Source organism: Dama dama, chromosome 20 (assembly GCF_033118175.1).
Source record: "Dama dama isolate Ldn47 chromosome 20, ASM3311817v1, whole genome shotgun sequence".
In the NCBI taxonomy this organism is placed as follows: domain Eukaryota; kingdom Metazoa; phylum Chordata; class Mammalia; order Artiodactyla; family Cervidae; genus Dama; species Dama dama.
In genome coordinates, this window is record NC_083700.1 from 93,034,068 (window position 1) to 93,050,895 (window position 16,828).

A 16,828-nucleotide genomic window follows, 5' to 3' on the forward strand; every position below is an offset into this window, starting at 1 on the left:
CAGGTGTGAGAGAGTCAATGAGATACTGAATGTGAAATAAATGCCTACCTGGAACATAGTAGCTGCTCAACAAAAGACAGCTCTGCTATGTTCAGACCTGTAAAATTGGGGCAAGTGCTGGATGCAGTGGCTGTGTCTGCTGCTTTGGTCATGTCAGCCACGCCCGCACTCAGAAGACCGTAGCAAGAGCCAAGCAGCAAAGACTGGAGACATTTATATTGAAGGCATGGCCTGAATTTAAAGCAGTTGCTACAAATCATTCATTGCCCTCATCATCCACCCAGCTTAAGAACGATAAAAAGGGGAGGTGGCTCAACTGGAAAGAACTGGGGAGTGCCTGACACAAAGGGAAGAGTGCAAATGAATTCCGCAAAGAGGATTTAGCTACTTTAGGTGAAGATGGCATCAACTTGTCTGAAACGAGCAGTAGCAAGTGACAGGGCTCCCCCCTAAGTGAAATAAAAATAATGTGCTTGCGATCGTGCCACTGATTATAAATAGTCCATCAGCTCTGCCATGTGTCATCAGCCAGAAATATTATTACGAAACTTTACATTTTCTGACATACCCTTTAAGAAATACAGAGCTTGGGGTGGCTGCACAACCAGCTTGAACTTCCCAGGCAATGTTATTGATTTGTGGGCGGCAGCAGAGCCGAAGAGGAGGAAAATGACAGGACGTCACATGTCAGGAAAGACTGATTATATAAAGCTCTCTTTGGAGTACCGGGGCCAGGGCTGGGAGACAATACAGCAAAAAGTCTGCCATGTCCTGGTGACAGGAGCCCATTTCAGCAGCCAAAAAATCTTTCCAACAGCTTCTGTTTTGCTGGTAAATGTCTGTGTTTATGTTGGTTGTAGGAGGGAACCTGGGAAAACAAGTTGGGTTCCGGATCAGAAAATGGGTGACTTTGTTATTCTTTATAGGGTGGAAGTAAAGAGAACCAGGAGGAAATTCAACTGAATTTTGTCCCTAAAATGGGAAACCTAAAATGACGATACATTAGGATATTTCTTCTGTTTTGGAATAACAAGGTTAGAATAGGAAAGAGAGGGGCACACTTTGCCAGATAGGCCTTCGCCAGCCAGAATTAGTAACTGAAGAAGGGGGAGGGAATGTGGAGCACCCTGCAGCTCCTGGGTCCCTTCTCTTACTATGTTGTGTGTGGTGTGTGAGCCGTGTGTGTACAAGCGGCGTGTGCATGCACATGCCGGTGCTCAGGCACACGCATTCACACACATGCACAGGAAAGTAAGAATTAGAGAAAGAGCTGTGTGTGTGAGAATTACAAGACCCTGCCACATGTTCTGAGAAAACTTTTTTGCAAATCCAAAAATACATGAGACTAATTCATTGGTTTAAAAATATCATTTATCCTAAATTCAGCTTCACCTCATCAAGCCTAGCTAAATTCACCTAATTAAATTTATTTTCATCGTGCAGATTTATTAGTCCCATTTACCATGTATATAAGAGAAGCCTTAACAATTGATGTAAAATATTCTTACAATTATTTCTTTTGAACAGTCATGCACCGAGTTGAGGGGCTTTAAAAGGCATATTTAAAGCAATAATCTCAGTGACAAAGCTTATGTATGAGTACTAGGAAACAGGTCAGACAGAGTCAATCTATCCAACTAAATTTAATTTGTATAAAATTAAAATGAAATATGGAAAACATAGACAAAACACTCACCACTTAACTGCAAGCAATTCATGACTCACTGTACTGATGAAATATATGTGGAAGAATTTATTGTGCCTACTAGTGGTGCATGTTCCCTGAGATACTTTCTTTCCAATTATTCATATATTTATGGAAATCTTAAGTATACATAGTGGCTATAATTTTATATTCTATATTTTATCTTTATTTTAGAGCTCTGCTTCAGGAGGAAGGAAAACACACTCGGATTCTAGGAAGGCTCTGAAGGTCAAGTGAAGGAAAGACTCCTGCCCAGCAAGATACATCATATCTACCGACCTGTCTGTATGGTTGCAAACCCACCATCTCCTTAGTACCTACTGCAGGGAGCACAACTGTGTTATCATCACCTGCTTTAGGTTTAGAGAGTGATTGCACTTAACATCAAGAACGAAGGTGCTTTCCCCAAACTAAAAAACCAGATGAACATCATTTCAGAATGGAAGGGGAAAAGATCAGAGATTCTCCTTGATATAAAATAACGAACTGCAAACTCAAAAACAGGGCACTGCACTGAACTGGAGGAGGAGTGGGGTGGAAAGGCTTGCCTGTGAATTGAAAGCTATGAGATAAACCGGCAACACAATGAAACTACCTGTGGTTAGCCTAGTTCATGAACAAGCTTCATTCATGTGCTTCTTGGCCATCATAGAAGGAATATAGCTAAGTCTAATAAAAAAAAAAATACTTGATAGATCTAAGCATATTCTTTAAAAAAAAAAAAAAAAAAAAAACTCTAGAGAGAATTAAATCCCTTAGGTAGAAAATATAAAATCCCAAGCCTCATTTCTTTCAGAAACTGTTTTAGTAATGGGAGGAGCGGGGGAGGGTGGATGGGGAGTAAAATGAGGAAGAATTTTATGTTTTAATTTTGGTGGCCATATATTGGTGATGGGTTTTTGATTTGCACTTCTGTATTTAAACTGTACATAGTACGTAGAAAAATATGGAAGATACATGTTCACAAAGAATATCAACACTATTTCCATGAGGACCAAGAGAGTCACCATACTGGGAAAGCCCAGGATAACCAGTCTGTAGTCTAGAGCACCCCAGAAATAGATAAAGTTTCCTTCTTCTTTTTCTCTAATAACTGCATCATCTCCCTTTATCAGCGGTAGCAAGATCTGACCATACAGGTATGGTGACAGTACTTTCAGAACATAAAATTAAACTGTTTTTGCTCCCAGTTTATGAGCGTATTTTGATAGCAAATCAAAGAAATTAAATCACTGAAGCTGTGTTCATTGAATCATCAATAAAAGAGAAACAATAATTAAAGAAAAGATAAAAAGTTATAAAATGACTGCTGCTGCTGCTGCCGCTGTTTTGTCAGTAGGTTGCAACCCCGTGGACTGTAGCCTGCCAGGATTTCTCAGGCAAGAATACAGGAGTGAGTTGCCATTTCCTCCTCCGGAGGCTCTTCAGGACCTAGGGATTGAACCAGCTTGGCAGATGGAGTCTTTACTACTGAGCCACCTGGAAAGCCCCAAATAAAGACTACCTTCAACATTTAGAAACTCTAGTGAGTGCCTGGATCCCTGATGCCCAGGATAACCCTTATGTGTGACCAGTCCTTAATAATCCTTAGTAGGCTGACCACAGGCTTGGATGAGAGGCCTTCAGTGACCATGAATGGGCAAGAAAGGCATTCTTGGCAGTTTGGGATGGGAACTTAAAATTAGAATGTAATTTCGAAGAGAAAACTGTTACACATAATGGCTACATTTTTAAGGCGCTTCAGTGCATTTTGGATTAAACAGATTCTTGTTTTTAACAAGCTTTTCTTAAATCTGAACCTGAACACTTCTATTTTTTAAACTGTGCACATGTGCACATACACATACAAAGACATGCCGTGTCCTCGTATTATGATGTGATATTATCTCTCTTCTGTTATAATTCTATATCTCACTTCTCTCCTTAGAAACAGAACATTTCTCCCTACAAGATCTAGTTTATAAAGTCTGCATAGTTGAACACAGTAGGTACTCAACAGATATCTGAGAAGGGGAAGAATGAATACATACATTTGTATTAGTTCTCCATTGCTGGAAGTATATAACCAGAATATGTTTATGTTTGGCAGGAGAAGAGCATGAGAGTGCCTGAGAGGGGAATTCATTTAGTATTTGTGTCAAAGGGAGAACAGGACAACAAGCTGACACCAGGGACTGGAAAAAAAAAAAAATCAACCAGAAACAAAAAATGTCCTTGTGGGTTCCCCTCCAGCACAGATCAGATGAACAGTAAAACCCATCCCAGCCCACCTTTCCATAGAGATTCTGAGTTTCCAAAGTGCTTTCCCACCCATTTTGTCGCATTTGATTCTCACAACCACCCTGTGGGAGAGAGAATCATCATTCCCAGTTGTGGAAACGGAAGCTCCGAGGGAACGGCGGTTTGCTCCACTCTTTCTGAATAGCTGAAACTAAGTCTAGATCAGGGGACAGCAAACTGCTTTATGTTTAGGGTGAGAGACTAAATAGTTTAGGATTGGTGGGTCCTCTGCTCTGTCATGACAATCCTGCCACTGTACCATGAAGGCAGCCACATACAATGTGTAAACTGATGAGCATGACTGAGTGTCAATAAAACTTTATTTAGAAAAATAGGCAGTGGGCTCAATTTGGCTTCTGGGCCATAGTTTGCTGACCCCTGGTCCAGATCTTCTGACTGCAAATCCAGTCCCCTTTGCTGTGACTACAGTTACTCCATTGGAACTAAAGTGTTAGTGACTAGTCTGAGGCCTGGAAATACCTTTGAAGTTTTTTTGAACCACCTGAGAAAAAGAAAATTACCTTCAATAGCTTGTGCTAAGCCCTTTTATTGTATTCAAACTCTAGGAAGTGTTACCATCACAGCTAAATACAACCCCTCATCTTCCAGTCACTCGAGATAGAAGTTGTTGTCTCTTGCTTTGGGGCCCTAGAGGTTATGACAGCAGGACCCTAAATGTGACATTCTCATGGCTGATGGCAGCAGAAGAGAAACTGTCTCCTCTCCGAGCTGACCAGAAGGAACCTCAGCATTTCTGCACCGTCAACCTGCACACTCTGCTCTTTCTCCCAAAACCGTCATTCTCCAGGAACCTGACAGCTACTCTCCTCATCTGCAAAGCCCCCTTGGGGGCAGCCAGGTGGGTAGCTGCTGTTGATAAAAACTTCTGAGTCGAGTAAGGAGTTTTTGTGGATGTTAGAACTCCTAGCTCAGGCTGAAATTCTGTTCTCAAAGCACATGATAAAATCCCCAGTCACCGCAAGATCACCTGCATGGCAGTAATACACATGCTGGGTTCACCGCAGCCAACTCCAAACCCCAGGACTCCCTCCCTACCAGTCCTGGGATGACTTTCCCTGCCGCCAGCTGCCTTGAAACCTACCTCAACACACCCTAAAGTGGGTCAGAGAGCTCCATGGCTGTTGCTGCTGCTGCTGCTAAGTTGCTTCAGTCATGTCTGACTCTTAGCGACCCCATGGACTGCAGCCTACCAGGCTTCTCTGTCCATGGGATTTTCCAGGCAAGAGTACTGGAGTGGGATGCCATTGCCTTCTCCGGTTACTGCATGTATATACAGGTTAGAGTGTGCGGCCCCAAACTGTACTTGTTGTATATCCTTGGTTAAGTCATTTAAGCTTCGCCAGCCTGTTCCCTTATCTGGAACAACAGGGATAATCCCTTATCCTCACAATCAAAGCATCATCATGGATTAACTATATTAACATGTAGATGAACAGCAGCTACAATTTATTCAGTGCTGACTCTGTGCCAGGCACCCAGCTAAGTGGCTTACTAAAATTACCTAATTTAATCCTGTGTGAAATGGGTACCATCAAGCCCACTGTGAGGAGGAAAGTGACGCTAAGAAATGTTCAATAACCTGACCCAAAGTCAACGAGGAAGTAGGCTTCCAGGCTAGGATTTGAATGAACCCAGGTCTGTGTGACTTCCCAGTTCACATCTTCTCTCCACGGGGTTTGGCTCTCTGTGCAAAGGCACAGCAGAGTGTCTGACATCAGGCAAGAACTCAAGGGGATGCACGCCCCTTATGTTGGGGACCCTTTTCCTTCCTCACAATGACTGGGATGCTTTGAGATTCTGGAGCAGCTATGGCGCTGCTCCTTCCCATCCCATCTCTTGTTTCCATGTGTTGGACAGTCTGGGTCTTGGCTTTTCTCCTGCAGATTCAGTGTTGGCAGAGCCAACTAATCAGAGGATTTATCTTTAGGTAGTTCACACAATTCCATCAAATTAAGTATGGTTTAAAGTCTTGTTCCTCTAAGTGTGATCCCTGTACCAGCATCACTGGCCTCAGTGGGAGCTTGTAAGAAATGCAGCTTCGGCTTATTGCTGCGTGACCCTCGCTAAGTTAAATGAACCTTCCCATACCCTGGATTCTGAGAAAACAATACATCTAACCATAGTCACGGTGAAGGGAAACTCTGATAGGACTGTGGCCCACTAGGCTTCTCTGTCCACGGAATTTCCCAGGCAAGAATCCTGGAGCTGGTTGCCACTTCCTTCCCCAGGGAATCTTCCAGACTCAGGGATCAAACCCATGTTTCCTGCACTGCAGGCAGATTCTTTACTGCTAAGCTACCCAGGAAGCCCCTATGATAGGAAAGCTCTCAGGATTTCTTAATATGTGCTATTTCTTTTCATTCTCAGATTTTGCATTCTTACATTGCCCCCTTTTTTGCTGTGGTAATCTCATCTGTAAAATGGACTTAATATTATTTTTTCATGGTGTTATTAGGAGTATTGAGAGTGATAATGCATGTGAAGTACCTGGTATATAACAGATGCTCAATAGGGCTTCCCTGGTGGCTCAGATGGTAAAAAAAAAAAATCTGCCTGCAATGCAGGAGACCCAGGTTCTATCCTTCAGTCAGGAAGATCCCCTGGAGGAGGAAATGGCAACCCACTCCAGTATTCTTGCTGGGAAAATCCCATGGACAGAGGAGCCTGGAGGACTACAGTCCATGGAGTTGCAAAGGGTCAGACACGACTGAGTGACTAACACTTTCACAATAGGTTCTGGTTCCTTTCCTTTTTGATCCCATGCCCCAGTAGACACTGCCTTCACCAATGTCTCTGAGGATGCTACCTCTTGAATGAGACCCCAACCTCCTCAAAGGTGGAGAATATTTCTGATGCTTTACTTTCACATTGGAGCACATACCATGCAATAGGTACATACATTCCACAATTAACTGACACCTAATACATGCCAGATACTACGAGTGGGCCCACCGTGACCAAAAAATTGTTCCTGCCTTCAGGGAACTTGTCTCACTCCCTCATTCCTAATCAGAATATCAATTCACTGATGGCAGAAACCAAGTCTTTTTGGTTCTCTGCTATGCTCCCAGAGGATGGTGGTAAGAGATATGGAACCAGAACTCATGAGACACATTTGAAAGCCCTGTGGGCTTTAATCTTGAAGGAGAGAAGATGCTAGAGGTGCTCAAAGCCCTTTCCAATACTTGAAAGGCGGCATGGGAAGGCAGGGGTAGACTTGCTACGTGGGCTACCAGGGGAGGGAATGAGGATCAGGCAACAGAAGAAAGTCAGGGAGTGGATTTTTGCCTTGATAAAAGGAAGAACTTTCTACCAATGATTTTATAAAGATATGGGCTGTCTTGTGAGGTGGTAAGCACCCCATGACTAGAACTATGCTAACAGAGGCCAGGTCTACATTTTATCAGGAGATGTTGCAGCAGTTAGCAAAATCAACTCATAAGATCCCTTCTAATGCTAAGACACAAAGCTTCTAAATTATATTTATTTGAGACCCCCATGTCCACAGTTTATCCTGATTTTCTAACTGAGAAAATAAAAATAATAGAGAATATTTATTAAGCACATACTGTGGGCTAAGCACTTTATATATATTATTATCTAAATCTTTACAATCTCTGAAGCAGGCATTTCCACTCCTGTTTTACAGAAGGGGAAACTGAGGCCTCAAAAAGAGAAGCAACACACCAGGGTTATTTGGCTGGAGAATAGTAGCCAGACTCATCTGATTCCAGAGCCTGTACCCTTCTGCTATACCTTGATTTCTTGAGTATGTGCTCATTTGTGTGTTAAACATTTGCCCTGACAAAGCACAGTTTGCCTGAGACTTCAAGAGAGCCTGGGTTTTCTAGGACTATCTCCAAATCCTCATTCTTCCATTTAATTCCCGTATATACCCCAAAGTATTCCATTCCCATCTTCTACACTGACTGTGTCTCTCAAACTGGACCTGGTATGTCATAGAATGACAGTCTTGGAAAAGACTTAACTATCAATCCTCTTTGAGTCTCCTACAAATTCAGCACCAAAGGACCAAGTAAGAAGCAAGCAGTTCACGGCCTAGTAAGAAAATCAGAACTGTGAATCAACAACTATAGTAGAGTGTGGCTAAATGTTATGATGGAGAGAAGGAGAGGATTTTCTAGAAGATATATATGAGCTGAGACTAATTGGAAACGATTGATATGAGATAGCCAGGCAATAGACAGACAAGAGCATCCCAGGAGGAGGGGACAAATTGAGCATCTACTCCTTGAGGAGAAAAGACTGCTACTCAGTTTATAACTATCACTTCCAGGAGGTCAATACTGTTGATATCGACCTGAACTGACAATATCGACTCAAAGCTGAGTGCTCAGATGTATATAAGAGATCTCCCCATAGTCTGGCACAGATTCAGAAACCATTTAGACATCTGAAATTTTGAGTGCCTCAGTTCTCTGCCAACAACAAGCACTATTAAAAAAGGACAGAACCCAGGCTTCCTTCTTCTGATTTCCCAAAGTATTTAAAATTACATTGAAGCAGTACTCGGTTATTTCCAGAGGCTACATTCTGGCTTCCTAAGAAGATGCAATCTCCCAGTTGAGAACTCATCATGTGACATCAAGATGAAAACAAGCAAAGCACTTGGTCCACAGTGGGCGTTCGATATAAACTTGTCGAACTAAATGTGTCTCTCAATGGACCATAAGCTCCTTAGGACAGGGATATAGGTCTTATTAATCTTGGTACAACCAATGTCTGGCACACAGTAGGCTTTCAATAAATCTGTGTTGAATGACTAAATGAATGCATGAATTCAATAATCAAATAAACAGTAACAAAATAGATATCATTTTTTTTTGAGGGCTTACTATGTGTTAGTCACTGTACTGAGTGCTTTATTATTTTTTTCCCAAGCTTTATGGAGGCATAATTAACAAATAAGCTTGAAAGATAAAGTGTACATCATGATGATTTGATATGTGTATACATTGTGAAAGGATTCCTCCCATCTAGTTAATCAACACATATTTATCTTTTTCTGTGGTGAGAACATTTAAATTCTACATGACGGCTTTATTTATATCATTTCTTCTGCTCCCTAAAACAATCCTACAAGGTAGGCATGATCACTGCCATTTACCATTGAGAAGACTGATATCAGAGGCCTCAGATCCCAAGACACAAGTTCATCTGTGTGGACTCACACAGGCTTTCAACAGAGTTTCCTGATTTCAGAGACAATATCAACCAAACTGTTCAAGTAGATGTAAAATACTACCTGGGCTACTGGGGTAAGGTACATGGAAATTCAGAGTATATATATGATGATTTCCAGGAGGCCCCAAAGCAAAAAGCTGCTACTGCTAAGTTGCTTCAGTCATGTCCGACTCCGTGTGACCCCATAGACGGCACCCCACCAGGCTCCTCCATCCATGGGATCCTCCAGGCAAGAGTACTGGAGTGGGTTGCCATTGGGACCAGCTACAAAGTATACTATTTCATAAAGAAAGACAATCAACCAATTCTCAAAGGAGGTTTTTTTTTTTTTTTGGTGATGGGGAATACGTGTAAATCTATTGCTGATTCATGTCAATGTATGACAAAACCCACTGGGGAAAAAAAAAAAATTTACCCTTTTGGTTTATCCTATAAAATTGTTGTTGTTTAGTCACTCAGTCATGTCTGACTCTTTGTGACCCCGTGGACTGTAGCCTGCCAGGCTCCGCTGTCCATGGAATTCTCCAGGCAAGAATACTGGAGTGGGTTGCCATTTTCTTCTCCACGGGATATTCCCGACCCAGGGATTGAACGCGGGTCTCCTGTACTACGGGCAGATTCTTTAGTGTCTGAGCCACCAGGGAAGCCCATCCTATAAAATTAGTTGTTCCAAATGACAGATCTTCAAACATACTTTTCAATAATAAGCCTCAATAAATTCATCAGGTAGAATTTAAGAACTAATCTGAAACTTATTTTTCTTCTGTCTGTTCAGGAAAGAAAGGCAATTCATAGGATAAAAAGCCAGTATCAAGAACTTAGACTTTAAAAAAAAAAAGGAAAAAATATTCTAGGTAATGTATGGGAGAAAATAGAAGCCTCAATGACAACTATCTTACCTTCAGCATTTATCACACAGAAAGAAGTGTTCAGACTGATGACCCTGGGGCAATAAAAGATTCTTAATAGAAGCAACATTAAATTAATTTATGTTCAGAATATTCTTACAGACAGGAAAGAATAGTCACATCTTTAAATATTTTTAACAAGGGTCAAAAAAAAAAAAAAAAAAAGAGGGAGAATTTGGCAAACTCCCAGCTAGCCAGAGAGACGAACTAGAATTCTTCACTCTTGGTTGGCTTACTCTCTCACATGACACAGAGGTCAGACAGACAAGACTTTCCCCCTAGAATGAATGTGAACCGACTGGTGATTTCAGAAATGCAGCTAATATCAGCGGAGGGTTTAGCGACAAAGGAAGAAGTCGTAGAAAAAGTTATCAGGTTAATACTAATTATATACACTGCAATCAGCCTTTGGGCAAAATGAGATTGTCTTTGGGTGAAATGTCTGTGGAAGAAAGGAACTGCTGTATTTAGGCACTAAGACAATGGCTTTCAAAACTCCCATCAGACGCTATTCTTATAAAGGGCAGGTGGAGGTTTCTGATATCATGTTGGGATTTAAATTAATCGAGATAAGTTATGTGAGAGGGCTTGGCACAAGGGAGATGCTTCATAAATATTAACTGAGTATAAATCTATTAAAATTTCCTTTATTCGAAGTAAAAGAAAATTCATAGCTCCCAACAAAGGAGGTGACATAAATAACTGTCTGTGCAGAGATAAGTCAACATGTCAAACATGACTTGGAGAGGAACTTTATGGGGAAACCTTTGTCAGTTTGTCTTTTCTGAACTAAGCACCTGGGGTTCTCTGGCCTTGGACTTAACCACTAATAGCTGTGGGGAACTCCCTATCCCTACCATCAAAGAGTTCACTGATAGCAAAGTGCCATCAGGAAGCTCATGACTATGGTCTGAAAGCTCAGTTTGGTTTCAACAAATGTTAGAAATGAAAGAAATTCCCCAGATGACTGAAAAAGAAGAGAAATAAGAAGCAAAAGTCTATTTTTCCTTTTCTTCACCATTCCGCTTACAGGTAAGAAGTAAGACAAAATAAAGAAATAAATGCTTGATGCTTTTGAACTGTGGTTCAAAAACTGATGATGCTTTTGAACTGTGGCATTGGAGAAGACTCTTGAGAGTCCCTTGGACAGCAAAGAGTTCAAACCAGTCAATCCTAAAGGAAATCAGTCCTGATATTCATTGGAAGGACTGATGCTGAAGCTGAAGCTCCAATCCTTTGGGCACTTGATGTGAAGAACTGGCTCCTTGGAAAAGGCCCTCATGTTGGGAAAGGTTGAAGGCAGGAGGAGAAGGGGATGACAGAGGATGAGATGGTTGGATGGCATCACCGACTTTATGGACATGAGTTTGAGCAAGTTCCGGGAGTTGGTGATGCACAGGGAAGCCTGGCGTATGGCAGTCCATGGGGTTGCAAAGAGTCAGATATGACTGAGCAACTGAACTGAAGTGAAAGAAATAAAAACCAAGGAACAAAAGAACTCACACAGAAAGGAGTCTGTAGAGTAAGAATTGAGGAGGAAAGTCGACTTATGTTATTATTTTTTTTAAGCTAAGGGCTTCAAGGGGAATGGACACCAAGCACGTGTGACCAACCTTATTACACTGAGCCAAATGCCTGGGAGAGGTGAAAATGAAGGCGTGCCTGGGATGTGTGTGAGAATCACCAAATGTAAATGTTTTCTAATAACTCAGCTCTTTTGAGCAATGGAAAATGAAGTGTCCCCGTGACAATTAGGAGACCAAAAGAATTCATAATGTAAATAATTTCCAGAACATATCTAGTACTCAATAATTTTCAACAAAAATGCCGAGTATGTGATGGGACTTTGCCGGTGCTTGAGAGATGAACCCATGTGACATCATTTCCTATTCCTCCTGGGTGTTGGTAAGACTTTCCTGGGTCACCAAGGCCTCCACTTGCCCATCCCCATGCAGTAGATGACCCCACCTCTTTCTTAACAAAAGAAATGAGGTCATCAGGTAGTAACTGGCCCAAACTGTCTTCTTCCCTTCTACCTTAAGGAGCTCCATTTCTTCTTAGTTTCGAATGTACATTCCACAAAATGTTGGAGAAGAAAAGCTTCTTTGGGTAATGCTACATATTATATACCATTCTTTTTAAGATTTATAGTACACATGAGCACAGACTTAGAGAAGTAGTGATAAAAAGAAATCCCTTCCTAACTTGGTTTACTTCAGTTTCCAAAACTCATGCAATCACATAACCTATTTAAAAAAAAAAAATTACCTATTAAATACCTTTGGGAAAGAAGTTTAGACAGAATTCCCAAATGAACATGACTCTTTGAAACATGACTGAATTCAAGATATCATTAACCTAAAGCTGGGGGTGTGAACATTGACAATTCCTGAGATACCAGAGAGGCTAGCAGAAAACATGGAGACCAAGCCAGAGATTACGTCTAAGGTCTCTTTTCACTCTGATAGTCCATGATTCTGTTTCTCAGAAGACATCACACAGACTTGCTTCTGGGATAATCTAGACAGGACAGCAATGCACAGTGGGGAGAAAGAAGATCAGACATCTGTGCATAGATTTTCGTGTCGGTACACACCGTACATCCTGGGGAAGGAAATGGCAACCCATTCCAGTATCCTTGCCTGGGAAATCCCAGGGACCGAGGAAGCTGGCGGGCTACAGTCCACGGGGCTGCAAAGAGTCGGACGTGAGTGAGACACTGAGCACTCACTGTACACGTCTGGTTCTAGCTTGCCACACATCAGTAGTTGGCGTGCAGCGAGCTCAAGGAGCTTCACCAGGAGAACCAAAGATCCAGGAGAAAAACAAAACACAACTGTGTGTGACTACATGGGCCCCCAAGCAGGAATACACACTTATAGGTATATACACACACAGGCACACATGTGAACACTATCACACACAACCCTGGGATGCAGTTCAGTATTGTAGATAAAAATAGAGGGTTTGGAGTCAAATAAGCATGGGTTCAATTTTTCTCTGCCTCTTAGAAGCTGTGTGACCTAGGACAAGTTACTTAACCTTTCTGAGTCTGTTTCCTCACCCATTTAATAGGACAAATAATACATACACCAAACAGAACTGCTGTGAGAATTATATACTATATGTCAGGTGCTGTTCTGGGTGTTTCACATATACTGATGCTCACAACAATCCTATCACTCTCCCTATTTTACAAATGCGAAAACTGAGGCACGGAAAGAATGAAAATTTGCCTGTTATACAGCTAGTAAGGCCTACCATGGTGGCTCAGACAGTAAAGAATCCACCTGCAGTGCAGAAGACCTGGGTTCAATCCCTGGGTCAAGAAGATGCGCTGAAGAAGGGAATGACTACCCACTCTAGTATTCTTGCCTGGAGAATTCCGTGGAGAGAGAAGCCTGGCAGTCTACAGTCCATGGGTTGCAAAGAATTGGACATGACTGAGAGACTAACACTTTTAACTTCCAGGTGGTGAGACTGGGGTACAAACATAGGCAGCTAGCTCTTAATCACTAGGCTCTCCTGCCTCATACAATCCTGGATTATAGTAGGTCCATGATATTTCCCTGGAAGACAGAGACACACATACTCAAATATATAAACACCCTACACCTCCTCTTCCTCTCTAGCTTTTCAGATCTGCTGTTTTTGTCATTAATTTATTACACGATGCAGTTCAAGTGGGCAGCGTGCAGACATCAGCTTCCCAAACACAAGGATCCTGTGTGGCTGCTCAAGGAACAGAAGAACAAATCCAACCCTGAGAAATGTTAGTTCATTCTGAACGATGACTCACAGCCGCTATTTTCACAAACAGCCTGCTAATTAAACTTTCTTATGAACTCTGCTAACCAATTTTTCCAATGCATGGAGAAAAATCATTCATTATAGACCGGAATCCAAAATCTAATATTAAAGCACAAGTAGGATCTGTGGCATTGTAATTTGATCAGCTTGAGCATTAATAACAGTTACACACTGATGTCTGAAAGAGCTAATCAGCTTTTGTTGAGATATACGTAGATAACTGAACAAAACATCTGGAAGGCGGACTAGAAAGCAAAGCTAGCTTATCACAGGGGTTTTAGTATTTATTTTACCCTCAGATCCCCTGCTTACAGTATCCTATCTTCTGTGTGACCACAGTAATATCCTGAATTGGTGTAGCTCTTTAACTACTTATGGACACATTAGCAGCTCATCTGATGTCACAACAGACGGCAAGGTGGAAAGAGCCAGTGTCATTCCCATGTTATGCACAACATAAAATGAGGCACTGCGGTACTGAATGGCCCAGAGCTAGAGCTAGAATAAGAACTTGGTGACTCCTTCTAGTTTCTCATGCTGCCACTCATAAAAGCTGGTCTGACTTCTAAATAATTCTCAGAAACCATCCTGACATTTTCCAATACTGAACTAAACGCTTTCATTTATAATCTTCCAGAGCCACTAAAACTGCTGTTCATTATTACTGTAGTTATTTCTGAGGCTTACCAGGATCATCCTACACAGCCACATTCACGACTCAGGATGAAACAGCAGAATACAAGAAACCCTCTCTGTGAAGGTCTGCTGTCCCAACTGGCAGCAGCATGTAGTCAGACAGGCACAGGTACACAGCTTGGCCACCTGCCAAGTGTGTGACTTCAGGTCAGTCATCTTAAACTGTCTGAGCCTCAGTTTTCTCATCTGAAAGATGGGACCACCATTACCTCTTGGGGGCAAGGCCAGGATTAAGTGAGATAACAGAGTGGCTGGCATCTAGCAGTACTTAATAAATCTAAGTTCTGTTCCATTCTTTGGCCTTCTCACACCCTGTGCCCTACTTGCTCCTTGGAATAACATGCTGAGGACTGAACCAGAACAGAAATCCACTTTTACACTCCTCTCCACTCCTCTCCCTTTATCCATCTGCTGGCCCAGTGGTAGGACCCTTGGAGAGAAGCGGGAAGGAGTTATGAGATAGAAGGGGCCCCTCCCATTTATAGGTTGCTTTAGTTTACAAGTGTCTTCATGCGGCATTTGGTTTGAACTCACAAGTACCATTCAAAGAAGGTAGAGTAAAGATTTATCTTTATATTGTGTATTGAGAATGGAGGTCTAGGTGAATACAGTGACCTATGCAAGGGCACGCCCACGTCTGTTAAGTGTGTGTGTGGGGAGGGGGGTTGTGGTACAGGAGTTTGACATCTGTCCCATCTTCGGTTAGTCCAATGCATTGCATCTGGTTTTCTTTCTTCTAGCATCTGGTGTTTTTGACCAGAAAGTATGTGAGTGTGTGTGTGTGTGTGTGTGTGTGCTGGGGAATGTAGAGCTCTTGGGTAGTGCTCATTTCTTTTGTAGTTAAAGGGTGGTCCGTCTCCCTGGGAAGGTTCTGCTGACAGGCGAGGGCCACTGGGGAGAGAAAAGGCAGTTGAGGCCTAATTGCAGTTTCCAGGATCAGTACCTGGGAGTGAGGGTGACATTTGTTTTTCCTGTTTATTATCTAGCTCAGGGATCTGGATGATGGGGAACCTGCCAGAACTCAGTGTAGGAGCCCTCACCAGGGAGATGGGTGCAGAGGTCTGATGTTTCTGCATGCCCAACCCTGGGATGTAAAGGGGACAGAGTGACTGCCGAGACTTAGAAGCCACCTGTATCTCAGTTCAGGGCAGCAGGCAAGGAAGCCTGCTTCAACTGTCTATACCTTTTATTAATGAAAACAGGGACTCCACTCAGGCAGCTTCTCTCTTGGATGCCTGCCCCAGCCATAAAAAACAAGTCTATCAGTCCAACATGGATTTAATTTGAAAAAAGGAAAACTCTATGTATGTATTTTCAGGCTACATACCCCAACCTATAGGATAGTTGGCAACAGTCTTCATGATCAGAGGCTCTAGTGAGTGTGGTGGGAAGAGAGCAGGGCTGGGATCCTGGTTACCACTTGAGAATGGGATCAAGGTTGTCATCATCCACATTTCCTTGATGTAAAGAAAACTCAGACTAGGGGGTTTTGTGGAGGTGGTCTGTTACTTCTGGGATGAGTCACCTAGCCACAATTAATTTACGAACTTTCTCTCTGGTCTCCTTTTACCATTCTACTCCTATTTCCCTTCTACCTTGTTTTTTTTAACCTATGGCTATTTAAATTTTAGCTCATTTCTATCTCATAAGTCAATTCAAATCCTTCTTGGATCAAATGGCATATAAATAAATAAGAAGGCAGAAAGAGGAGGCAGGACAGGAAACAAGCAAAGAAAAGAAAGAAGAGGAAGAAAGGAAAATAAAAAGTCAAGAGTTTCTTCTTTGGGGTGCACTGGTCTTATCTGTAAAGTGAGTATAGACATTGCCAATATTGGGTACTTTAATAGCGTCAGAAGAGGTACTGAGTATAAAAACCTTTGTAAATAGACATGAAAGGCAAATATCAGGGGTGATTAAGTATACATTTCACGGTCATACTACCAATAAAATTATTTAATCTGATTTAAGATGTTTGTGAAGAGAGGTGGCCATAGGAATTAGAGTAATTACCCTAATCAGCTGTATTCCACTCAGTGTAGATTGGGCCCTGTCTCACTGACACCCAACAACAAAACAATGGCCAAGCAGGAAACCAAACTTATAAATCAGTGCGAAACTGAAGCTTTTGGAAAGAGACTCACTAGAGAACATGACTTTGACCTCAGTGAGAAAAACAATAATTCCCAAATCACCATGAGAAGTC

General features: G+C 42.0%; 1 protein-coding gene across 5 annotated transcripts in view; it reads right to left on the reverse strand.

Annotated features, from left to right (window-relative positions):
* The window catches only part of ELAVL4 (ELAV like RNA binding protein 4), a 91,236-nt gene that overhangs the window by 25,721 nt on the left and 48,687 nt on the right, over positions 1-16,828 (reverse strand). The window lies entirely within an intron of this gene.